The 26,301-nt window shown below is 50.6% G+C and overlaps 1 long non-coding RNA gene across 1 annotated transcript in view; it reads left to right on the plus strand.

Moving 5' to 3' along the window:
* Window positions 1-15,703: 15,703 nt before the first annotated feature.
* Window positions 15,704-26,301, plus strand: part of LOC140410228 (uncharacterized) — a 50,479-nt gene continuing 39,881 nt past the window's right edge. The window contains exon 1 of the long non-coding RNA XR_011940583.1: window positions 15,704-15,791. This is a non-coding gene — a long non-coding RNA (uncharacterized lncRNA). The remainder of the gene's footprint in view (window positions 15,792-26,301) is intronic.

Below are 26,301 nucleotides of genomic sequence, written 5' to 3' on the forward strand. Positions count from 1 at the left end.
CATCAGAACACTGTCTGTCCACCTGTAACAATACGTCCCTGTCCTCATCAGAACACTGTATGTCCACCTGTAACAATAGATCCCTGCCCTCATCAGAACACGGTCTGTCCACCTGTAACAATACATCCCTGCCCTCATCAGAACACGGTCTGTCCACCTGAAACAATACATCCCTGCCCTCATCAGAACACGGTCTGTCCACCTGTAACAATACATCCCTGTCCTCATCAGAACACTGTCTGTCCACCTGTAACAATACATCCCTGTCCTCATCAGAACACTGTATGTCCACCTGTAACAATACATCCCTGCCCTCATCAGAACACGGTCTGTCCACCTGTAACAATACATCCCTGCCCTCATCAGAACACGGTCTGTCCACCTGAAACAATACATCCCTGTCCTCATCAGAACACGGTCTGTCCACCTGTAACAATACATCCCTGTCCTCATCAGAACACTGTCTGTCTACCTGTAACAATACATCCCTGCCCTCATCAGAACACGGCCTGTCCACCTGTAACAATACATCCCTGTCCTCATCAGAACACTGTCTGTCCACCTGTAACAATACATCCCTGTCCTCATCAGAACACTGTCTGTCCACCTGTAACAATACATCCCTGTCCTCATCAGAACACTGTCTGTCCACCTGTAACAATACATCCCTGCCCTCATCAGAACAATGTCTGTGCACCTGTAACAATACATCCCTGTCCTCATCAGAACACTATCTGTCCACCTGTAACAATACATCCCTGCCCTCATCAGAACACTATCTGTCCACCTGTAACAATACATCCCTGTCCTCATCAGAACACTGTCTGTCCACCTGTAACAATACATCCCTGTCCTCATCAGAACACTGCCTGTCCACCTGTAACAATACATCCCTGCCCTCATCAGAACACTGTCTGTCCACCTGTAACAATACATCCCTGCCCTCATCAGAACACGGTCTGTCCACCTGTAACAATACATCCCTGCCTTCATCAGAACACGGTCTGTCCATCTGTAACAGTACATCCCTGTCCTCATCAGAACACTGTCTGTCCACCTGTAACAATACATCCCTGTCCTCATCAGAACACTGTCTGTCCACCTGTAACAATACATCCCTGCCCTCATCAGAACACGGTCTGTCCACCTGTAACAGTACATCCCTGTCCTCATCAGAACACGGTCTGTCCACCTGTAACAATACATCCCTGTCCTCATCAGATCACTGTCTGTCCACCTTTAACAATACATCCCTGTCCTCATCAGAACACGGTCTGTCCACCTGTAACAATACATCCCTGCCCTCATCAGAACACTGTCTGTCCACCTGTAACAATACAGCCCTGCCCTCATCAGAACACTGTCTGTCCACCTGTAACAATACATCCCTGCCCTCATCAGAACACGGTCTGTCCACCTGTAACAGTACATCCCTGTCCTCATCAGAACACTGTCTGTCCACCTGTAACAATACATGCCTGTCCTCATCAGAACATTGTATGTCCACCTGTAACAATACATCCCTGTCCTCATCAGAACACTGTCTGTCCACCTGTAACAATACATCCCTGCCCTCATCAGAACACTGTCTGTCCACCTGTAACAATACATCCCTGTCCTCATCAGAACACTGTCTGTCCACCTGTAACAATACATCCCTGTCCTCATCAGAACACGGTCTGTCCACCTGTAACAATACATCCCTGCCCTCATCAGAACACTGTCTGTCCACCTGTAACAATACATCCCTGCCCTCATCAGAACGCGGTCTGTCCACCTGTAACAATACATCCCTACCCTCATCAGAAAACCCTCTGTCCACCTGTAACAATACATCCCTGTCCTCATCAGAACACTGTCTGTCCACCTGTAACAGTACATCCCTGTCCTCATCAGAACACTGTCTGTCCACCTGTAACAATACATCCCTGTCCTCATCAAAAAATCATCTGTCCACCTGTAACAATACATCCCTGTCCTCATCAGAACACTGTCTGTCCACCTGTAACAATACATCCCTGTCCTCATCAGAACACTGTCTGTCCACCTGAAACAATACATCCCTGCCCTCATCGGAACACTGTCTGTCCACCTGTAACAATTCATCCCTGTTCTCATCAGAACACTGTCTGTGCACCTGTAACAATACATCCCTGCCCTCATCAGAACATTGTCTGTGCGCCTTTAACAAGACATCCCTGTCCTCATCAGAACACTGTCTGTCCACCTGTAACAATACATCCCTGTCCTCATCAGAACACGGTCTGTCCACCTGTAACAATACATCCCTGCCCTCATCAGAACATTGTCTGTCCACCTGTAACAATACATCCCTGTCCTCATCAGAACACGGTCTGTCCACCTGTAACAATACATCCCTGCCCTCATCAGAACACTGTCTGTCCACCTGTAACAATACATCCCTGTCCTCATCAGAACACTGTCTGTCCACCTGTAACAATTCATCCCTGTTCTCATCAGAACACTGTCTGTCCACCTGTAACAATTCATCCCTGCCCTCATCAGAACACTGTCTGTCCACCTGTAACAATTCATCCCTGCCCTCATCAGAACACTGTCTGTCCACCTGTAACAATACATCCCTGTCCTCATCAGAACACTGTCTGTCCACCTGTAACAATACATCCCTGTCTTCATCAGAAAACCTTTTGCAATTAAGGCCAAAATTCATTTTCCACATTACAGATTTTTCTTCACATTAACGTTTTGCATTTCCTGTGTGAACACATTCACATCCCTGCATGGTGTCTACCCCTTTATAAAACTGATTTTCTCCAAGGAGGTGTTACCCACCCTTCTGTCACTCGATTTGACATTTCCTCACTTACTCTCCTCAAACCCACCAGAATATTAGACTTTCTATCTTACTGTGCCCTGAACAGCACTCAGGTTGAGTACAGTGCCTTCCACGCCAACCTAAAGTCTCAGATGATTGGAACATGCTGCTCAATCGCCTCAACGTGTTATTTTAACACATCCCAGCATTACGGTCCCGACCAGGTGTTCTGGCTGATTTGGGAACATGGACTCTCGAATTCGGAACGCCATATCTCACACTATCTTCCCAAGAAACAAAAAAGACAAACATTTCTGTGAAATCAGGTAGGAGTGGATAACGTCACAAACTCTTGTTCAGAATAAAACTACTGCTTACGGACACTGTGCTCCCGGAAGATTAACAGATGCTGCAAGATGGCTTTGAGGCTTTCTGGATCAAGCTGATCAAGAATAGTGGCAATGATTTTGTGAGGGTTATCCCCCTTGTCAGCTGGTGTTTCTGCAATGAAACAAAACTGTTTGACACTTCGAAAACAGTTTGGCATTTTTGAAGAGCAGTATCAACTTACATTCATACAGCTACTTTTGACGGAATGAATTGTCACACAGTGGTTTGACGTATCTTTGAAGAGCATATTAATCACGGGCTCACACAAGGTAAATTTAAAGAATTATAGCATGCGATTATTCAAAACTGTAATCTTTAAATAATAGAGTAAATGGTGACGCAGCAGGGACGATGAGGAAACTATTGTGCACGGTGGTTAGCACTGCTGCCTCACAGCGCACACCGCCTGGCACCGGGTTCAATTCCGGCCTTGATCGACTGCCTGTGTGGAGTTTGCACATTCTCCCTGTATCTGTGTGGATTTCCTTCGGGTGTTCAGTCTCCTCCCACAGACCGACGATGTGCAGGTTAGGGTCATAGGTCATTCTAAATTACTCCTGGGTGTCCAAAGGGTAGGTGGGTAACGGGGTTAAGGGATAGGGCGGAAGACTGGGCCTGGGTAGGGTGCTCTTTCGGTGTGCCGGTACAAACTCAATGGGCCAAATTGCCTCCTTCCGTGTTATAGAGATTCGATGATTCTATCTGAAGTCACATCTGGCAAGAGTCCATGATGGAAATGGCAGGGATATGAGGGTGTTCCAGGGTGCTGGGAGGATTTAGAAATATTGAGAGCTGAGCCATGAAGCAATTTCCACAATGCCAAATTTAAAATCGAAGTTAATTCCAGACCGGGAGCCAATTGGTCAGAGGGCCAGGAGGTCCTCGGTGCACGGGGCCAGGTGTGATTCTGTTTTAGATGGCAGATCCCAATTCCAGGTCAGGTTCCTGGATGGTTGTAGCAGCTAGTGCACGGGAATGACTTGCATTTCTGCAGCGCTCATCATATAATCTCAAGACTTTGCAACAACTTTTGAGCCAATGAGATCATTCTTGAAGATTAATCACTTTTGTACTGTGGAAACATTGAGTCAGTTTGCACAATAAAATACTCCCGCACATAGGAAGATGATCATTTTTAGACAGATGTTTGTTTCTGCAATATGAGTGAGAAATATATATTGTCAGATCCCTTTGCCAAGAGTGGCATGGCCTCATTCACCTGCTGCCTCAAATGGTAAAGAGGGCTTCAGATTACCATATCAGTGAATGGAAGGGAGCTGAAAGGTACAACACTCCCTCACCCCCGTACTGCCCCTTTCACAGTGCAGTGCTCACTAAGGGCAACAGATACGCGGGAATGTGGGAGTTCCCCTACAAGCCACTCACCATCTTGACTCTGAAATATATCTGCGTTCCTTCACTGTCACTGGGTCAATCTCCAGTAACTCTCTATCCCTCCCTAAAAACTCTTTGGATGTATCTACACCGCATATAATCCCTATAGTGCAGAAGGAGACCAGTAGGCCTATCGAGTTTGCACTGAGCCTCTGAAAGAGCACCCTTCCGAGGCCCACGCCCCACACCCAATAACCCCATCTAACGTTTTGGACACTAAGGGCAATTTATCATGGCCAATCCACCTAATCTGCACACCTTTGGACTGTGGGAGGAAACCGGAGCACCCGGAGGAAACACCACCCAGACTTGGAAATATATCGCCATTCCTTCACTGTCGCTGGGACAACATCCTGGAACTCCCTCCCTAACAGCCAGAGGGGGTACTTACACCTCAGGGACTGTAGTGGTTCAAGAAGGCATCTGAGCACCACCTTCTGAAGGGCAACTAGGGATGGGCAATAAATGCTGGCCCGCCCAGCGACGCCCACATCCCGTAAGTTCATTAAACAAAAAAGTAACCCAAGGTTGGATTCGAGCCCGGCTCCCTGACGCTGTGAGGTAGCAGTGCTAACCACTGTGCCACCCTGCAGCAGCAGGGCAGCAGGTCAAGAAAGCTCACCACCACCGTCTCAATTCCCAATTAGGGACAATAAATTATGATCTAGTCTTTGACACCTACATCCCATGAATTAATAAAATGAATGATGTCCGAGGTGTGAGAGACCTTCAGGAAAAGGAGCTGTGACCTACCCTGAGCGATGGAGACGTAGCTCGATATAATCTGCTCATATTCTGTCAGATCGCCTTCCTCTGTCAGGTCGAGGAGATGGTCCAGGTTTTGTCGGTGAGTCTTTACATTGTCTCTTTCACCGATTGGAGCAATCCCTGTAAGTCAAATGAAGATCAGTAGCAGAAATCCAAGATCAAATGTCCGTTAAATTTGTCCATGGCATCTTTGTCAAATCTACCCTCAGCTCCCACCTCTCCTGAACATTATGTATTGCTCTGCCTGTCCCATCCTTCCTTCATCTGTAGAAAACCTCCCATATTTCTACCTCTTATCAGGTCGGAAGAAGAGTCACACGGGCTAGAAACGTTAACACTCTTTCCAACTCCACAGATGCTGTGAGACCTGCTGTATGTTTCCAACATTTTGTGATTTTACTTCCAGCTGCTGAAGTGACCTCCCCCTCTCCCCCCCCCCCCCCCCCCCCCCCCCCACACACACACACAAATCTTCCCGATATTCTCAGGGTTTGGAAAATGCTCAAGTTTTGAAACCGAGAATGTCTTGACTCATTGAAGTGTGGGTGAACTGAAGAGATGACGTACAAAGCAGAGCAAGGCAGGGGTTGTCAATAGTGGAGCGGAGCGGGGATTATCGAAAATATACATGAGCCTAGAATTAGAGGAATGCAGGAGGGCTGGAGGACTGCGGGTTTGAAACAACAGGGGGATTAGGAAAAATATATGATGATGAAAATGTTAAAAGGTTGAATAGCTGGTCAGTGGATCCCAGAGTGATAACAGAATACGGATTTGAGACCAGTTGGATGTCACGATTTAGAAGAATATTGCCTGGACTGGAAAATTGCAGCTGTGAGGGGAGATTGGAATCATAGAATTTACAGTGCAGAAGGAGGACATTCGGCCCATCGAGTCTACACCGGCCCCTGAAAGAGCACCCTACCTAAGCCCACACCTCCACCCTATCCCCGTAACCCAGCAACCCTACCTAACCTTTGGACACTACGGGGCAGATTAGCGTGACCAATCCACCTAACCTGCACATCTTTGGACTGTGGGAGGAAACCGCAGCACCGGGAGGAAACCCACGCACACACGGGGAGAACGTGCAGACTCCGCACAGACAGTGACCCAAGCCGGGAATCGAACATGGGACCCTGGAGCTGTGAAGCAGCAGTGCTACCCACTGCGCTACCCTGCTGCCCCATGGATAGGCTAGAGTTGTTTTAATTTGAACAGAGGAGGCTGAGATTGCGACCTAAATGATATGTGCAATGCTATGAGGGGCCCAGACACGGAAGACAGGACCAAATTGTTTCCTCATAGCCGAGGGTCAATTGCCAAGGGGTTAGATTGAAGGCAGGGGTATCTGAGGAAAGCCTTTTTCACTCTCCACACTTCATTATTTAAGTTGAGGCTGAAACAATCCAATCATTAAAGAGGTACCTGGACCTGCGTCTGAAGTGCTGGAAGCTACAAAGCGACCCAACAGGTTCTGGACAATGGGATTAAAATGAGTGGCTAGTTTCTTTTTCTCTCCCTCTTTTCTGACTAGCTCAGGCACGATGGGCTGAATGGCCTCTTTGTGCTCCGTAACCTCTCTCTGGTTCTAACCTGCTTATCAGCAGAACAATTCCCATCTTCCTGCTGTAGCCACCCGAGTTGGCCACTTCCCGACTTAAAATTGAGAACCGCAAAGGCTGAAGGGAAATTCAGCCAACACAGGCAGAAACTAGCAGGTGCAAGTTTACTGTGCATTAGACTCTGCAGAAATCCAGACAGCATCAACAAAAGCAGCCATCTGCATAGTAATGTAGCAGCCATCGACATAGTAATGAGCGATCCCCGGGAACAATCAAAACATTTTGAGGTAAACAAAGCCAAGCCAGACTCCTCGGCGCCAGCAGGAACCAACACAAAAGAGGTTAACGGACACTTAAAGACCGCCCAACGATCAGGGAACCGCTCCAGCATTGGAGAAATCGAACCAAGCGATTGGAACGAAGTCCAATCACTTGAAACCAGGTACGGGGTCCGCCCCGAAGGGCGGGAAGCCCCTGGGAACTATAAAGCAAAGCCCCCAAGTTCAAATCGTTCTTCTTGACAGGGTCACTCAGCAACGCGAAGCAACCCCTGAGACTGAACTGTCCGGCGGCCTTCAAGAAAGTAACTCTCAAGTCAACGCTCGCTACGAGATAGGCGCTCCTAGCTACCAGTCCATACCAGCTTTGAATCCCGCAGACTCAGAACCCGAACGAAAGGCCATTCGTTCCCCTGACCTGGTGGGCCAGTCCGAAGCTAAGTATTGGCCTGTTAGTTATAGAAATAGCCTAGAAAGTAGAGTTTATGCATGAGTAGCGATGTACTGTGTATAATAAATGTGCTTTGATTTGAATCTTACTAATTGGTGTGTTGAGTTGATCATTACTTGAACGTGAACCTCGTGGCGGTATCATAAAGATATCTGGCGACTCGAGAGCAAAGGGTATAAAACAGAGCCAATTGAACCAACCAAAAGTTAGCAACACTGCATTACTTACGTTGAATATCCTTTCTGAAGACGAAGAACTGATTGAAGAAGAAGGCAAGAAGATTGTCATCACACCGCTGAAGGAGATCACTGATCCTCTGCCGTGAACTCTTCTGACCTCCGGAGGCCTTAACTGGATACAAAGTAAAAAATATTTGTCAGAGTGCATTGGCTCTCTAACACCCGCACTAAAAGACTGAACATAAATGAGGTAGAGATGAAGAAAGGATGGAAGCGTGTGAGTGAGGGTAAAGGGATCCACAGAAGGGAGGAAGGCAGGAAAGTAGTTGGAATTGCATAGAACAAAGAACAGGGAGACTGGTAATTTAGCTCGTCAGAACATAGAACATACAGTGCAGAAGGAGGTAATTCGGCCCATCGAGTCTGCACCCACCCACTTAAACCCTCACTCCCACCCTATCCCCGTAACCCAATAACCCCTCCTAACCTTTTTGGTCACTAAGGGCAATTTATCCTGGCCAATCCACCTAACCTGCACGTCTTTGGACTGTGGAAGGAAACCGGAGCACCCGGAGGAAACCCACGCAGACGCGGGGAGAACGTGCAGACTCCGCACAGACAGTGACCCAGCCGGGAATCGAACCTGGGACCCTGGCGCTGTGAAGCCACAGTGCTAACCACTTGTGCTACCGTGCTGCCCCGTCAGTCTGGGCTGCTGTTTAAACCTCTCACAAGTCTTGCATTCTCATGTTCTCATTGCAACCTCGAAGCCAATCTTTCCGTTCAATTTCCTAAAGCTCTCCCGAGTTCCCTTTTGAACATCTTTAAGCTACTTGGTCGAAACACGTCCTGCGCTAATGACCTATCGTTCTAATCCCTTTCTTACTGAAGAAGTGCGCACTCCATTTTATGTATGTATTAGTCACCATTTCACATCGGTGGAACTAGGTGTCCTTTCTACCATAAATGGCAACGTTCTCTCCAGATCTACCCTCTCCAACTCACTCGGCATTTTCCAGAAATATTATTCTTTCAAATCTCTGCGAAGCATTATCTTTCTGTAGAAAACGATCAGCACCTATTCACTTCGAAGGATAATAGAATCACAGATAATTCATGGCCCAGCAGGAGATCACTTGGCCTATCGGGACTCTCCTGGCTGAAAGAAAGACTCACCTAACCACATCGTACTTTCCAGCAGTTGGTCTGTATCCTTGTACATTCCGCTGCTTGAGGTGCCTGCCAGAAAACGTCTAAACGGGCTCTTTCTCTACCATCTTTTTGCGAAGTGAGTTCCTGTCTTCCACCACCTTCTGGGTGAAACCAAAATCCTCCCTCCCGCCCCCCCCCCCCCCCCCCATCTTTCTAAATTCTCTTTTGTCCTCTGTCCAATCTACTAAAGTTAATATGCCCCTCGCATCCACTCTATCCAGGCCCCTCACAATCTGGTCCATCTCAGTCACGTCTTCTCTCAGCCTCTTCTGTTCGAAGGGATACAGTGGCAGCTTTTGGCAATCTTTCTTCATAGCTGTCATTTCCCAATCCTAGGTGACAACATCCATTTAAATCTCCTCTGCATCGTTTCTACAGTAATGACTTATCTTCGAGATTGAGGTGACCAGAAATGCGCACAAGTTGTGGACTAACTGATGTTTTATATAGTTGCAGCATAAACTCCCTGCTCTTACATCCTATACCTCGGCAAAAAAAGGAACTACCTACTCAGCTATCCTACGACCTTGAGTGTTCTGTACACATCCACGACAAGGAAGTGTCATGTGAGAGTGCCTTTAAGAAGTGGATATTTAAGCAATGTACCTTTAAGAAATGCAGTGATGTCAGAGTGTGGGTGGAGCTGGGCTTTAGATCAGCCATTTTGCAGTTTTTAGTTCCAGTTTGAAAAAGAGCTTGGGAGTGTCTGTGTTTTGCAGTGAGCTGGATCTGCTGTGATCTCTGCCATGAAAGACTATCTCTGGATCATTTGGGTGATTTAAACTCATAATAGTAAAGCCTTTAACCGGATGTGTTTCTGTTTAAAGGTGTTAAGTCTCATGGATGTTGAAAGGAATAACTGAAGGATTATTTAGTGTTGTAATATTTTTGGGGTTATCTTTGAAGGGGGTGTTAAGAGATACAATGTTTATTTAAAAGGGTTAAGTTGAGTTCATGGAATAAACATTGTTTTATGTTTAAAAACCATTTGTCCATAATTGCTGTGTCACACCTGGGGAACAAGCCGTGTGCTCGGAAAAGCAACAAATACATTAAAGGGGGAGGTTGGTTGAACTCCATGATACATTTTGGGGTTCTGAAAAGTCCTCTCCCATAACAGAGGGAAGGAAGTGATGCGTGAAGGTGTGATAGAAGAACGATACGATGGAAGAAAAAGTGAAGGGAAGGAGAGAAAGAATATAGAGAAGGGAATAAGGGTTCAGACAGCGAAGGGGGAAGGAATGGGGTAGGGAAGGAAAGAATGAAGTAATGAATGATGAAAGGAAGGGAACAAAGAGAGAAGCTAACAAAGAGAGGACAGGAGGATGAAATGTGGAGTGAAGATTCAGTGGACACAAGGAAGCTCGGAGGGAAGCAGAGAACATTAAAAGTCTCCAATGGAGGACTGGGGAGCAAAAATACAAAATCTCCACATTCCTTTCGCCAAGCAATGATTGAATTCAACAAAACTCTGAAGTTAAGGACAGGGCCCGACATACAGAGGACCAAGTCTCTGAAGGTAAACATGTGCTTCAAGACGAACTGAAGGTGTGAAGAGTCGAAGCTGTTCAGAATTTCTTCAATCGTCCCTCGAGGATTATCTTCACCCTTGGACTCCATTGCTGTGGGGGAGAAAAATAAAAATTGAGGGACTCATCTCCCGAATTTGTCAAATCAAAGATCAAAGTGCGGAAGTGATTTCTGGGAGGTAAGTTTCTCCTTTAAATAAATTTTTTTTAAAAAAATTCTAGTGTTTAAGGTGGGAACAGGAAGTCGACCCGCGGACGTCTGGGAAGACCCTCACCAATAAATTCTGGTGGAGAGGAAACCCGAGACACTACACGTGTAGTGTCTCCCACCCGCCCTCCTCCTCTAACCTAATAATAAAACCCTTTGGTGTGAGGTAAGTACCATATTTTATTATTGTTATTAATAATTTTTATTCTTTATTTTTTTTTTATATATAAAAATTTTTTTAAATTTAGTTGTTAGCCAGATCTTGGTAGAAAGTTAGAGGAATGGCAGGGAAGGGAGTGCAATATTCCTTCTGCAGGATGTTTGAGGTGAGGGATGCCGTTAGTGTCCCTGCTGATTTTACCTGCAGGAAGTGCTGCCATCTCCAGCTCCTCCAAGACCGAGTTAGGGAACTGGAGCTGGAGTTGGAAGAACTTCGGATCATTCGGGAGGCAGAGGGGGTCATAGATAGCAGCTTCAGGGAATTAGTTACACCAAAGATTGGAGATAGATGGGTAACTGTAAGAGGGACGGGGAAAAAACAGTCAGTGCAGGGATCCCCTGCGGTCGTTCCCCTGAGAAACAAGTATACCGCTTTGGATACTTGTGGGGGGGACGACTTACCAGGGGTAAGCCATGGGGTACAGACCTCTGGCACAGAGTCTGTCCCTGTTGCTCAGAAGGGAAGGGGGGAGAGGAGCAGAGCATTAGTAATTGGGGACTCTATAGTCAGGGGCACAGATAGGAGATTTTGTGGGAGCGTGAGAGACTCACGTTTGGTATGTTGCCTCCCAGGTGCAAGGGTACGTGATGTCTCGGATCGTGTTTTCCGGGTCCTTAAGGGGGAGGGGGAGCAGCCCCAAGTCGTGGTCCACATTGGCACTAACGACATAGGTAGGAAAGGGGATAAGGATGTCAGGCAGGCTTTCACGGAGCTAGGATGGAAGCTCAGAACTAGAACAAACAGAGTTGTTATCTCTGGGTTGTTGCCCGTGCCACGTGATAGTGAGATGAGGAATAGGGAGAGAGAGCAATTAAACACGTGGCTACAGGGATGGTGCAGGCGGGAGGGATTCAGATTTCTGGATAACTGGGGCGCTTTCTGGGGAAGGTGGGACCTCTACAGACAGGATGGTCTACATCTGAACCTGCGGGGCACAAATATCCTGGGGGGGAGATTTGTTAGTGCTCTTTGGGGGGGTTTAAACTAATGCAGCAGGGGCATGGGAACCTGGATTGTAGTTTTAGGGTAAGGGAGAATGAGAGTATAGAGGTCAGGAGCTCAGATTTGACGTCGGAGGAGGGGGCCAGTGTTCAGGTAGGTGGTTTGAAGTGTGTCTACTTCAATGCCAGGAGTATACGAAATAAGGTAGGGGAACTGGCAGCATGGGTTGGTACCTGGGACTTCGATGTTGTGGCCATTTCGGAGACGTGGATAGAGCAGGGACAGGAATGGATGTTGCAGGTTCCGGGGTTTAGGTGTTTTAGTAAGCTCAGGGAAGGAGGCAAAAGAGGGGGAGGTGTGGCGCTGCTAGTCAAGAGCAGTATTACGGTGGCGGAGAGGATGCTAGATGGGGACTCATCTTCCGAGGTAGTATGGGCTGAGGTTAGAAACAGGAAAGGAGAGGTCACCCTGTTGGGAGTTTTCTATAGGCCTCCAAATAGTTCTAGGGATGTAGAGGAAAGGATGGCGAAGATGATCCTGGATATGAGCGAAAGTAACAGGGTAGTTATTATGGGAGACTTTAACTTTCCAAATATTGACTGGAAAAGATATAGTTCGAGTACATTAGATGGGTCGTTTTTTGTTCAGTGTGTGCAGGAGGGTTTCCTGACACAGTTTGTTGACAGGCCAACAAGAGGTGAGGCCACATTGGATTTGGTTTTGGGTAATGAACCAGGCCAGGTGTTGGATTTGGAGGTAGGTGAGCACTTTGGGGACAGTGACCACAATTTGGTGACGTTTACGTTAAGGATGGAAAGGGATAAGTATACACCGCAGGGCAAGAGTTATAGCTGGGGGAAGGGAAATTATGATGCCATTAGACGTGACTTGGGGGGGATAAGGTGGAGAAGTAGGCTGCAAGTTTTGGACACACTGGATAAGTGGAGCTTGTTCAAGGATCAGCTATTGCGTGTTCTTGATAAGTATGTACCGGTCAGGCAGGGAGGAAGGTGCCGAGCGAGGGAACCGTGGTTTACCAAAGAAGTGGAATCTCTTGTTAAGAGGAAGAAGGAGGCCTATGTGAAGATGAGGTGTGAAGTTACAGTTGGGGCGATGGATAGTTACAAGGTAGCGAGGAAGGATCTAAAGAGAGAGCTAAGACGAGCAAGGAGGGGACATGAGAAGTATTTGGCAGGAAGGATCAAGGAAAACCCAAAAGCTTTCTATAGGTATGTCAGGAATAAGCGAATGACTAGGGACAGAGTAGGACCAGTCAAGGACAGGGATGGGAAGTTGTGTGTAGAGTCTGAAGAGATAGGCGAGATACTAAATGAATATTTTTCGTCAGTATTCACTCAGGAAAAAGATAATGTTGTGGAGGAGAATGCTGAGCTCCAGGTAAATAGATTAGATGGCATTGAGGTAAGTAGGGAAGAGGTGTTGGCAATTCTGGACAGGCTGAAAATAGATAAGTCCCCGGGGCCTGATGGGATTTATCCTAGGATTCTCTGGGAGGCCAGGGAAGAGATTGCTGGACCATTGGCTTTGATTTTTATGTCATCATTGGATACAGGAATAGTGCCAGAGGACTGGAGGATAGCAAATGTGGTCCCTTTGTTCAAAAAGGGGAGCAGAGACAACCCCGGCAACTATAGACCGGTGAGCCTCACGTCTGTAGTGGGTAAAGTCTTGGAGGGCATTATAAGAGACAAGATTTATAATCATCTAGATAGGAATAATATGATCAGGGATAGTCAGCATGGCTTTGTGAAGGGTAGGTCATGCCTCACAAACCTTATCGAGTTCTTTGAGAAGGTGACTGAACAGGTAGACGAGGGTAGAGCAGTTGATGTGGTGTATATGGATTTCAGCAAAGCGTTTGACAAGGTTCCCCACGGTAGGCTATTGCAGAAAATACGGAGGCTGGGGATTGAGGGTGATTTAGAGATGTGGATCAGAAATTGGCTAGCTGAAAGAAGACAGAGGGTGGTGGTTGATGGGAAATGTTCAGAATGGAGTTCTGTCACAAGTGGAGTACCACAAGGATCTGTTCTGGGGCCGTTGCTGTTTGTCATTTTTATCAATGACCTAGAGGAAGGCGCAGAAGGGTGGGTGAGTAAATTTGCAGACGATACTAAAGTCGGTGGTGTTGTCGATAGTGAGGAAGGAAGTAGCAGGTTACAGAGGGATATAGATAAGCTGCAGTGCTGGGCTGAGAGGTGGCAAATGGAGTTTAATGTAGAGAAGTGTGAGGTGATTCACTTTGGAAGGAAAAACAGGAATGTGGAATATGTGGCTAATGGAAAAGTTCTTGAAAGTGTGGATGAGCAGAGGGATCTAGGTGTCCATGTACATAGATCCCTGAAAGTTGCCACCCAGGTTGATAGGGTGGTGAAGAAGGCCTATGGAGTGTTGGCCTTTATTGGTAGAGGGATTGAGTTCCGGAGTCGGGAGGTCATGTTGCAGCTGTACAGAACTCTGGTACGGCCGCATTTGGAGTATTGCGTACAGTTCTGGTCACCGCATTATAGGAAGGACGTGGAGGCTTTGGAACGGGTGCAGAGGAGATTTACCAGGATGTTGCCTGGTATGGAGGGAAAATCTTATGAGGAAAGGCTGATGGACTTGAGGTTGTTTTCGTTAGAGAGAAGAAGGTTAAGAGGAGACTTAATAGAGGCATACAAAATGATCAGAGGGTTAGATAGGGTGGACAGTGAGAGCCTTCTCCCGCGGATGGAAATAGCTAGCACGAGGGGACATAGCCTTAAACTGAGGGGTAATAGATATAGGACAGAGGTCAGGGGTAGGTTCTTTACGCAAAGAGTAGTGAGGCCGTGGAATGCCCTACCTGCTACAGTAGTGAACTCGCCAACATTAAGGGCATTTAAAAGTTTATTGGATAAACATATGGATGATAATGGTATAGTGTAGGTTAGATGGCTTTTGTTTCGGTGCAACATCGTGGGCCGAAGGGCCTGTACTGCGCTGTATTGTTCTATGTTCTATGTTCTATCAGAGGCCACATGAACAGCAACAGGACAAGGAGTAACGTCAAGCATTAGGAATGACTGTAGGTGAGAATGATCTGTATCAATCGCAGCAACTCACCTATATCCTGACCCACTACCTCTTCAACAGAACAGAAGCTGCATTTAGCTCCAAATCACATAATTGTTAAGGTGCAGAACGAGGCCATTCCGCCCATCTGGGATGCCCCTTTGTTACCTCCTTGCTGGACATCAGGTCGCCCTCAAAGTTTTTACAGCCAGTTAATGACATTTTAGAAAATGGGTGTTCCCTGCTGGAAAGTGAAGAGAGCCAGCCCCAATCATTTATTACTTTTAAAATACTGCTGAAGCTGAAAGGATTTGCCAGAGGACACCGCTGATAAGCCACCTGCCCTCAGACTTACGTTTGTACGCCATGTTTTACACGATAAAGACAGACGCGGAAGTGGGTTGGCGAGGGAGAGACAGAGTGTAGGGGATTGGGCTGGCGAGACGTCAGGAGATTGAGAGATTTTAAACGTGGATTCGGGATAGGGAGCCTGAGTGAGACTGAATCTCAATACATTAATTCTTGAATCCCTGGTTGGGTGCAAATTTTTTGTCATAAAGTCAATGTTTATCACTGATGCAATGTCCACTGTGCAAATGTTTTTCTGGTAATAAGGGTAAAGAGCAATGGAACGATATCTGTTACTCTTTAACTGACTGATAAGCTTGTTCGCTATTTACAACCATGTCAGTGGGATTTTAACAGCATTCTTGCCATGCAGATCGAGGGCCAGGCACACTGCAGAGATCTGAGGGCAATGGTCCTGAATTTGTATTTTTGGTGAACAGTGCTGAAGAATGGTAATCTGTCTGAGGGTCAGTGCTGAGGGAGCGCTGCCCTGTCTGAGGGTCAGTGCTGAGGGAGCGCTGCCCTGTCTGAGGGTCAGTGCTGAGGGTGTTGGAGGGTCAGCACTGAGGGAGCGCTGCCCTGTCTGAGGGTCAGTGCTGAGGGAGCGCTGCCCTGTCTCAGGGTCAGTGCTGAGGGAGTGCAGGCCTGTCTGAGGGTCAGTGCTGAGGGAGCGCTGCTCTGTCTGAGGGTCAGTGCTGAGGGAGCGCTGCCCTGTCTGAGGGTCAGTGCTGAGGGAGCGCTGCCCTGTCTGAGGGTCAGTGCTGAGGGTGTTGGAGGATCTGCACTGAGGGAGCGCTGCTCTGTCTGAGGGTCAGTGCTGAGGGAGCGCTGCCCTGTCTGAGGGTCAGTGCTGAGGGAGCGCAGCTCTGTCTGAGGGTCAGTGCTAAGGGTGTTGGAGGATCTGCACTGAGGGAGCGCTGCTCTGTCTGAGGATCAGTGCTGAGGGAGCGCTGCTCTGTCTGAGGGTCAGTGCTGAGGGAGTGCAGGCCTGTCTGAGGGTCAGTGCTGAGGGAGCGCTGCCCTGTCTGAGGGTCAGTGATGAGGGATTGCTGCACTGTCTGAGGGTCAGTACTGAGGGTGTTGGAGGATCTGCACTGAGGGAGTGCTGCACTGTCTGAGGGTCAGTGCTGAGGGAGCGCTGCCCTGTCTGAGGGTCAGTGATGAGGGAGTGCTGCACTGTCTGAGGGTCAGTACTGAGGGTGTTGGAGGATCTGCACTGAGGGAGCGCTGCTCTGTCTGAGGGTCAGTGCTGAGGGAGCGCTGCCCTGTCTGAGGGTCAGTGCTGAGGGTGTTGGAGGATCTGCACTGAGGGAGTGCTGTACTGTCTGAGGGTCAGTGCTGAGGGAGTGCAGGCCTGTCTGAGGGTCAGTGCTGAGGGAGCGCTGCACTGTCAGAGGGTCAGTACTGAGGGAGTGCTGCACTGTCAGAGAGTCAGTACTGAGGGAGTGCTGCACTGTCTGAGGGTCAGTGCTGAGGGAGTGCAGGCCTGTCTGAGGGTCAGTGCTGAGGGTGTTGGAGGATCTGCACTGAGGGAGCGCTGCTCTGTCTGAGGGTCAGTGCTGAGGGAGCGCGGCCCTGTCTGAGGGAGCGCTGGCCTGTCTGAGGGTCGATGCTGAGGGTGTTGGAGGATCTGCACTGAGGGAGCGCTGCTCTGTCTGAGGGTCAGTGCTGAGGGAGCGCTGCCCTGTCTGAGGGTCAGTGCTGAGGGAGCGCTGCTCTGTATGAGGGTCAGTGCTGAGGGAGCGCAGCTCTGTCTGAGGGTCAGTGCTGAGGGAGCGCAGCTCTGTCTGAGGGTCAGTGCTGAGGGAGCGCTGCTCTGTCTGAGGGTCAGTAATGAGGGAGCGCTGCTCTGTCTGAGGGTCAGTACTGAGGGAGCGCTGCTCTGTCTGAGGGTCAGTGCTGAGGGAGCGCAGCTCTGTCTGAGGGTCAGTGCTGAGGGAGCGCTGCTCTGTCTGAGGGTCAGTGCTGAGAGAGCGCTGCTCTGTCTGAGGGTCAGTGCTGAGGGTGTTGGAGGGTCAGTGCTGAGGGAGCGCTGCTCTGTCTGAGGGTCAGTGCTGAGGGAGCGCTGCCCTGTCTGAGGGTCAGTGCTGAGGGTGTTGGAGGGTCAGTGCTGAGGGTGTTGGAGGGTCAGTGCTGAGGGAGCGCTGCTCTGTCTGAGGGTCAGTGCTGAGGGTGTTGGAGGTTCAGCACTGAGGGAGCGCTGCTCTGTCTGAGGGTCAGTGCTGAGGGTGTTGGAGGGTCAGCACTGAGGGAGCGCTGCTCTGTCAGAAGGCGTTGGAGGGTAAGCTTATCTCTCAGAGGGTCAGTGCTGAGGATATTGGAGGGTCAGAACTGCAGCAGGGCTGATATATCAGATGGTCAGTGTTGGGAGTGTTCGGGGGTCTCCACTAAGGCAGGGCTGATCTGTTGGAGGGTCATTGCTGAGGGTATTGGGAGAGTCAGCACTGAGTGAGAGTTGAACATGCAGAGAGTGATGGAGGGTCACCACTGAGGGAGCCCTGATCTGGCAGAGGGTGTTGGAGGGTTAGAACTGAGGAAGTGCTGCTCTGTCAGAGAGTCAGTACTGAGGGAGTGCCGCAGTGTCAGAGAGTCAGTACTGAGGGAGTGCTGCACTGTCAGAGTGTGAGTACTGAGGGAGTGCTGCACTGTCACAGAGTCAGTATTGAGCGAGTGTTGCACTGTCAGAGAGTCAGTACTGAGGGAGTGCTGCACGGTCAGAGAGTCAGTACTGAGGGAGAGCTGCACTGTCAGAGGGTCAGCACTGAGGCAGTGCTGCACTGCTGGAGTGTTAGTACTGAGGGAGTGCTGCACTGTCAGAGGGTTAGTACTGAGGGAGTGCTGCACTGTCAGAGGGTCAGCACTGAGGCAGTGCTGCACTGCTGGAGTGTTAGTACTGAGGGAGTGCTGCACTGTCAGAGGGTTAGTACTGAGGGAGTGCTGCACTGTCAGAGAGTCTGTACTGAGGGAGTGCTGCACTGTCAGAGTGTGAGTACTGAGGGAGTGCTGCACTGTCAGAGAGTCAGTATAGAGCGAGTGTTGCACTGTCAGAGAGTCAGTATTGAGCTAGTGTTGCACTGTCAGAGAGTCAGTACTGAGGGAGTGCTGCACTGTCAGAGAGTCAGTACTGAGGGAGTGCTGCACTGTCAGAGAGTCAGTACTGAGGGAGTGCTGCACTGTCAGAGGGTCAGTACTGAGGGAGTGCTGCACTGTCAGAGGGTCAGTACTGAGGGAGTGCTGCACTGTCGGAGGGTCAGTACTGAGGGAGTGCTGCACTGTCAGAGGGTCAGCACTGAGGCAGTGCTGCACTGCTGGAGTGTTAGTACTGAGGGAGTGCTGCACTGTCGGAGGGTTAGTACTGAGGGAGTGCTGCACTGTCAGAGGGTCAGTACTGAGGGAGTGCTGCACTGTCAGAGAGTCAGTATTGAGCGAGTGTTGCACTGTCAGAGGGTCAGTACTGAGGGAGTGCTGCACTGTCAGAGAGTCAGTACTGAGGGAGTGCTGCACGGTCAGAGAGTCAGTACTGAGGGAGTGCTGCACTGTCAGAGAGTCAGTACTGAGGGAGTGCTGCACTGACAGAGGGTCAGTATTGAGGGAGTGCTGCACTGTCAGAAACTCAACATTGAGGCAGTGCTGCACTGCTGGAGTGTTAGTACTGAGGGAGTGCTGCACTGTCGGAGGGTTAGTGCTGAGGGAGTGCTGCACTGTCAGAGGGTCTGTACTGAGGGAGTGCTGCACTGTCAGAGAGTCAGTATTGAGCGAGTGTTGCACTGTCAGAGAGTCAGTACTGAGGGCGTGCTGCACTGTCAGAGAGTCAGTACTGAGGGAGTGCTGCACTCCTGGGGTGTTAGTACTGAGGGAGTGCTGCACTGTCAGAGAGTCAGTAATGAGGGAGTGCTGCACTGTCAGAGGGTCAGTACTGAGGGAGTGCTGCACTGTCAGAGGGTCAGTACTGAGGGAGTGCTGCACTGTCAGAGGGTCAGTACTGAGGGAGTGCTGCACTGTCAGAGAGTCAGCACTGAGGGAGTGCTGGACTGTCAGAGACTCAGTACTGAGGGAGTGCTGCACTGGCAGAGAGTCAGTATTGAGCGAGTGTTGCACTGTCAGAGAGTCAGTACTGAGGGAGTGCTGCACTGTCAGAGAGTCAGTACTGAGGGAGTGCCGCACTGTCAGAGGGTCAGTACTGAGGGAGTGCCGCAGTGTCAGAGAGTCAGAACTGAGGGAGTGCTGCACTGTCAGAGAGTCAGTATTGAGCGAGTGTTGCACTGTCAGAGAGTCAGTACTGAATGAGTGCTGCACTGTCAGAGTGTGAGTACTGAGGGAGTGCTGCACTGTCAGAGAGTCAGTACTGAGGGAGTGCTACACTGTCAGAGTGTGAGTGCTGAGGGAGCGCTGCACTGTCAGAGTGGGAGTACTGAGGGAGTGCTGCACTGTCAGAGAGTCAGTACTGAGGGAGTGCTGCACTGTCAGAGGGTCAGTACTGAGGGAGTGCTGCACTGTCAGAGGGTCAGTACTGAGGGAGTGCTGCACTGTCAGAGAGTCTGTACTGAGGGAGTGCTGCACTGTCAGAGAGTCAGTACTGAGGGAGTGCTGCAATGTCAGAGAGTCAGTACTGAGGGAGTGCTGCACTGTCTGAGAGTCAGTACTGACGGAGTGCTGCACTGTCAGAGGGTCAGTACTGAGGGAGTGCTGCACTGTCAGAGGGTCAGTACTGAGGGAGTGCTGCACTGTCAGAGGGTCAGTACTGAGGGAGCGCTGCACTGTCAGAGGGTCAGTACTGAGGGAGTGCTGCACTGTCACAGAGTCTGTACTGAGGGAGTGCTGCACTGTCAGAGGGTCAGTACTGAGGGAGTGCCGCACTGCTGGAGTGTTAGTACTGAAGGAGTGCTGCACTGTCAGACAGTCTGTACTGAGGGAGTGCTGCACTGTCAGAGAGTCTGTACTGAGGGAGTGCTGCAATGTCAGAGAGTCAGTACTGAGGGAGTGCTGCACTGTCAGAGAGTCAGGACTGAGGGAGTGCTGCACTGTCGGATGGTCAGTACTGAGGGAGTGCTGAACTGCCAGAGAGTCAGTACTGAGGCAGTGCTGAACTGTCAGAGAGTCAGTAGTGAGGGAGTGCTGCACTGACAGAGAGTCCGTACTGAGGGAGTGCTGCACTGTCAGAGGGTCAGTACTGAGGGAGTGCTGCACTGTCAGAGGGTCAGTACTGAGGGAGTGCTGCACTGTCAGAGGGTCAGTACTGAGGGCGTGCTGCACTGTCAGGGGTCTGTACTGAGGCAGTGCTGCACTATCAGAGAGTCAGTACTGAGGGAGTGCTGCACTGTCAGATGGTTTGTACTGAGGGAGTGCTGCACTGTCAGGGGATGTACTGAGGCAGCGCAGCACTGTCAGAGAGTCAGTACTGAAGGAGTGCTGCAATGTTGGAGTGTTAGTACTGAGGGAGTGTTGCACTGTCAGAGGGTCAGTACTGAGGGAGTGCTGCACTGTCAGAGGGTCAGTACTGAGGGAGTGCTGCACTGTCAGAGGGTCAGTACTGAGGGCGTGCTGCACTGTCAGGGGTCTGTACTGAGGCAGTGCTGCACTATCAGAGAGTCAGTACTGAGGGAGTGCTGCACTGTCAGATGGTTTGTACTGAGGGAGTGCTGCACTGTCAGGGGATGTACTGAGGCAGCGCAGCACTGTCAGAGAGTCAGTACTGAAGGAGTGCTGCAATGTTGGAGTGTTAGTACTGAGGGAGTGTTGCACTGTCAGAGGGTCAGTACTGAGGGAGTTCTGCACTGCAAGAGTGTTTGTACTGAGGGAGTGCTGCACTGCCAGAGGGTCAGTACTGAGGGAGTGCTGCACTGGCAAAGGGTCAGTACTGAGGGAGTACTGCACTGTCAGAGGGTCAGTACTGAGGGAGTGTTGCACTGTCAGAGGGTCAGTACTGAGGTAGTGCTGCACTTTCAGAGAGTCAGTACTGAGGGAGCGCTGCACTGTCAGAGGGTCAGTACTGAGGGAGTGCTGCACTGTCAGAGGGTCAGTACTGAGGGAGTGCTGCACTGTCAGAGGGTCAGTACTGAGGGAGTGCTGCACTGTCAGAGAATCTGTACTGAGGGAGTGCTGCAATGTCAGAGAGTCAGAACTGAGGGAGTGCTGCACTGCTGGAGTGTTAGTACTGAGGGAGTGCTGCACTGTCAGAGAGTCTGTACTGAGGGAGTGCTGCACTGCTGGAGTGTTAGTACTGAGGGAGTGTTGCACTGTCAGAGAGTCAGTACTGAGGGAGTGCTGCACTGTCAGAGAGTCAGTACTCAGGGAGTGCTGCACTGTCAGAGAGTCAGTACTGAGGGAGTGCTGCAATGTCAGAGAGTCAGTACTGAGGGAGTGCTGCACTGTCAGAGGGTCAGTACTGAGGGAGTGCTGCACTGTCTGAGAGTCAGTACTGACGGAGTGCCGCACTGTCAGAGGGTCAGTACTGAGGGAGTGCTGTACTGTCAGAGTGTCAGTACTGAGGGAGTGCTGCAATGTCAGAGAGTCAGTACTGAGGGAGTGCTGCACTGTCTGAGAGTCAGTACTGACGGAGTGCCGCACTGTCAGAGGGTCAGTACTGAGGGAGTGCTGTACTGTCAGAGTGTCAGTACTGAGGGAGGGCTGCACTGTCAGAGGGTCAGTACTGAGGGAGTGCTGCACTGTCACAGAGTCTGTACTGAGGGAGTGCTGCACTGTCAGAGAGTCAGTACTGAGGGAGTGCAGCACTGTCAGAGGGTCAGTACTGAGGGAGTGCTGCACTGTCACAGAGTCTGTACTGAGGGAGTGCTGCACTGTCAGAGGGTCAGTACTGAGGGAGTGCTGCACTGTCAGAGGGTCAGCACTGAGGGAGTGTTGCACTGCTGGAGTGTTAGTACTGAGGGAGTGTTGCACTGTCAGAGAGTCTGTACTGAGGGAGTGCTGCACTGTCAGAGAGTCAGTACTGAGGGAGCGCTGCACTGTCGGATGGTCAGTACTGAGGGAGTGCTGAACTGTCAGAGAGTCAGTACTGAGGCAGTGCTGAACTGTCAGAGAGTCAGTCCTGAGGGAGTGCTGCACTGTCGGAGGGTCAGTACTGAGGGAGTGCTGCACTGTCAGAGGGTCAGCACTGAGGCAGTGCTGCACTGCTGGAGTGTTAGTACTGAGGGAGTGCTGCACTGTCGGAGGGTTAGTACTGAGGGAGTGCTGCACTGTCAGGGGTCTGTACTGAGGCAGTGCTGCACTATCAGAGAGTCAGTACTGAGGGAGTGCTGCACTGTCAGATGGTTTGTACTGAGGGAGTGCTGCACTGTCAGGGGATGTACTGAGGCAGCGCAGCACTGTCAGAGAGTCAGTACTGAAGGAGTGCTGCAATGTTGGAGTGTTAGTACTGAGGGAGTGTTGCACTGTCAGAGGGTCAGTACTGAGGGAGTGCTGCACTGTCAGAGGGTCAGTACTGAGGGAGTGCTGCACTGTCAGAGGGTCAGTACTGAGGGCGTGCTGCACTGTCAGGGGTCTGTACTGAGGCAGTGCTGCACTATCAGAGAGTCAGTACTGAGGGAGTGCTGCACTGTCAGATGGTTTGTACTGAGGGAGTGCTGCACTGTCAGGGGATGTACTGAGGCAGCGCAGCACTGTCAGAGAGTCAGTACTGAAGGAGTGCTGCAATGTTGGAGTGTTAGTACTGAGGGAGTGTTGCACTGTCAGAGGGTCAGTACTGAGGGAGTTCTGCACTGCAAGAGTGTTTGTACTGAGGGAGTGCTGCACTGCCAGAGGGTCAGTACTGAGGGAGTGCTGCACTGGCAAAGGGTCAGTACTGAGGGAGTACTGCACTGTCAGAGGGTCAGTACTGAGGGAGTGTTGCACTGTCAGAGGGTCAGTACTGAGGTAGTGCTGCACTTTCAGAGAGTCAGTACTGAGGGAGCGCTGCACTGTCAGAGGGTCAGTACTGAGGGAGTGCTGCACTGTCAGAGGGTCAGTACTGAGGGAGTGCTGCACTGTCAGAGGGTCAGTACTGAGGGAGTGCTGCACTGTCAGAGAATCTGTACTGAGGGAGTGCTGCAATGTCAGAGAGTCAGAACTGAGGGAGTGCTGCACTGCTGGAGTGTTAGTACTGAGGGAGTGCTGCACTGTCAGAGAGTCTGTACTGAGGGAGTGCTGCACTGCTGGAGTGTTAGTACTGAGGGAGTGTTGCACTGTCAGAGAGTCAGTACTGAGGGAGTGCTGCACTGTCAGAGAGTCAGTACTCAGGGAGTGCTGCACTGTCAGAGAGTCAGTACTGAGGGAGTGCTGCAATGTCAGAGAGTCAGTACTGAGGGAGTGCTGCACTGTCAGAGGGTCAGTACTGAGGGAGTGCTGCACTGTCTGAGAGTCAGTACTGACGGAGTGCCGCACTGTCAGAGGGTCAGTACTGAGGGAGTGCTGTACTGTCAGAGTGTCAGTACTGAGGGAGTGCTGCAATGTCAGAGAGTCAGTACTGAGGGAGTGCTGCACTGTCTGAGAGTCAGTACTGACGGAGTGCCGCACTGTCAGAGGGTCAGTACTGAGGGAGTGCTGTACTGTCAGAGTGTCAGTACTGAGGGAGGGCTGCACTGTCAGAGGGTCAGTACTGAGGGAGTGCTGCACTGTCACAGAGTCTGTACTGAGGGAGTGCTGCACTGTCAGAGAGTCAGTACTGAGGGAGTGCAGCACTGTCAGAGGGTCAGTACTGAGGGAGTGCTGCACTGTCACAGAGTCTGTACTGAGGGAGTGCTGCACTGTCAGAGGGTCAGTACTGAGGGAGTGCTGCACTGTCAGAGGGTCAGCACTGAGGGAGTGTTGCACTGCTGGAGTGTTAGTACTGAGGGAGTGTTGCACTGTCAGAGAGTCTGTACTGAGGGAGTGCTGCACTGTCAGAGAGTCAGTACTGAGGGAGCGCTGCACTGTCGGATGGTCAGTACTGAGGGAGTGCTGAACTGTCAGAGAGTCAGTACTGAGGCAGTGCTGAACTGTCAGAGAGTCAGTCCTGAGGGAGTGCTGCACTGTCAGAGAGTCCGTACTGAGGGAGTGCTGCACTGTCAGAGGGTCAGTACTGAGGGAGTGCTGCACTGTCAGAGGGTCAGTACTGAGGGAGTGCTGCACTGTCAGAGGGTCAGTACTGAGGGAGTGCTGCACTGTCAGAGAGTCAGTACTGAGGGAGTGCTGCACTGTCAGAGGGTCAGTACTGAGGGAGTGCTGCAATGTTGGAGTGTTAGTACTGAGGGAGTGTTGCACTGTCAGAGGGTCAGTACTGAGGGAGTTCTGCACTGCAAGAGTGTTTGTACTGAGGGAGTGCTGCACTGCCAGAGGGTCAGTACTGAGGGAGTGCTGTCCTGCAAAGGGTCAGTACTGAGGGAGTGCTGCACTGTCAGAGGGTCAGTACTGAGGGAGTGTTGCACTGTCAGAGGGTCAGTACTGAGGGAGTGCTGCACTGTCAGAGGGTCAGTACTGAGGGAGTGCTGCACTGTCAGATGGTTTGTACTGAGGGAGTGCTGCACTGTCAGGGGATGTACTGAGGCAGCGCAGCACTGTCAGAGAGTCAGTACTGAAGGAGTGCTGCAATGTTGGAGTGTTAGTACTGAGGGAGTGTTGTACTGTCAGAGGGTCAGTACTGAGGGAGTTCTGCACTGCAAGAGTGTTTGTACTGAGGGAGTGCTGCACTGCCAGAGGGTCAGTACTGAGGGAGTGCTGCACTGGCAAAGGGTCAGTACTGAGGGAGTACTGCACTGTCAGAGGGTCAGTACTGAGGGAGTGTTGCACTGTCAGAGGGTCAGTACTGAGGTAGTGCTGCACTTTCAGAGAGTCAGTACTGAGGGAGCGCTGCACTGTCAGAGGGTCAGTACTGAGGGAGTGCTGCACTGTCAGAGGGTCAGTACTGAGGGAGTGCTGCACTGTCAGAGGGTCAGTACTGAGGGAGTGCTGCACTGTCAGAGAATCTGTACTGAGGGAGTGCTGCAATGTCAGAGAGTCAGAACTGAGGGAGTGCTGCACTGCTGGAGTGTTAGTACTGAGGGAGTGCTGCACTGTCAGAGAGTCTGTACTGAGGGAGTGCTGCACTGCTGGAGTGTTAGTACTGAGGGAGTGTTGCACTGTCAGAGAGTCAGTACTGAGGGAGTGCTGCACTGTCAGAGAGTCAGTACTCAGGGAGTGCTGCACTGTCAGAGAGTCAGTACTGAGGGAGTGCTGCAATGTCAGAGAGTCAGTACTGAGGGAGTGCTGCACTGTCAGAGGGTCAGTACTGAGGGAGTGCTGCACTGTCTGAGAGTCAGTACTGACGGAGTGCCGCACTGTCAGAGGGTCAGTACTGAGGGAGTGCTGTACTGTCAGAGTGTCAGTACTGAGGGAGTGCTGCAATGTCAGAGAGTCAGTACTGAGGGAGTGCTGCACTGTCTGAGAGTCAGTACTGACGGAGTGCAGCACTGTCAGAGGGTCAGTACTGAGGGAGTGCTGCACTGTCACAGAGTCTGTACTGAGGGAGTGCTGCACTGTCAGAGGGTCAGTACTGAGGGAGTGCTGCACTGTCAGAGGGTCAGCACTGAGGGAGTGTTGCACTGCTGGAGTGTTAGTACTGAGGGAGTGTTGCACTGTCAGAGAGTCTGTACTGAGGGAGTGCTGCACTGTCAGAGAGTCAGTACTGAGGGAGCGCTGCACTGTCGGATGGTCAGTACTGAGGGAGTGCTGAACTGTCAGAGAGTCAGTACTGAGGCAGTGCTGAACTGTCAGAGAGTCAGTCCTGAGGGAGTGCTGCACTGTCAGAGAGTCCGTACTGAGGGAGTGCTGCACTGTCAGAGGGTCAGTACTGAGGGAGTGCTGCACTGTCAGAGGGTCAGTACTGAGGGAGTGCTGCACTGTCAGAGGGTCAGTACTGAGGGAGTGCTGCACTGTCAGAGAGTCAGTACTGAGGGAGTGCTGCACTGTCAGAGGGTCAGTACTGAGGGAGTGCTGCAATGTTGGAGTGTTAGT

Source organism: Scyliorhinus torazame, chromosome 4, assembly GCF_047496885.1.
Source record: "Scyliorhinus torazame isolate Kashiwa2021f chromosome 4, sScyTor2.1, whole genome shotgun sequence".
NCBI lineage: Eukaryota > Metazoa > Chordata > Chondrichthyes > Carcharhiniformes > Scyliorhinidae > Scyliorhinus > Scyliorhinus torazame.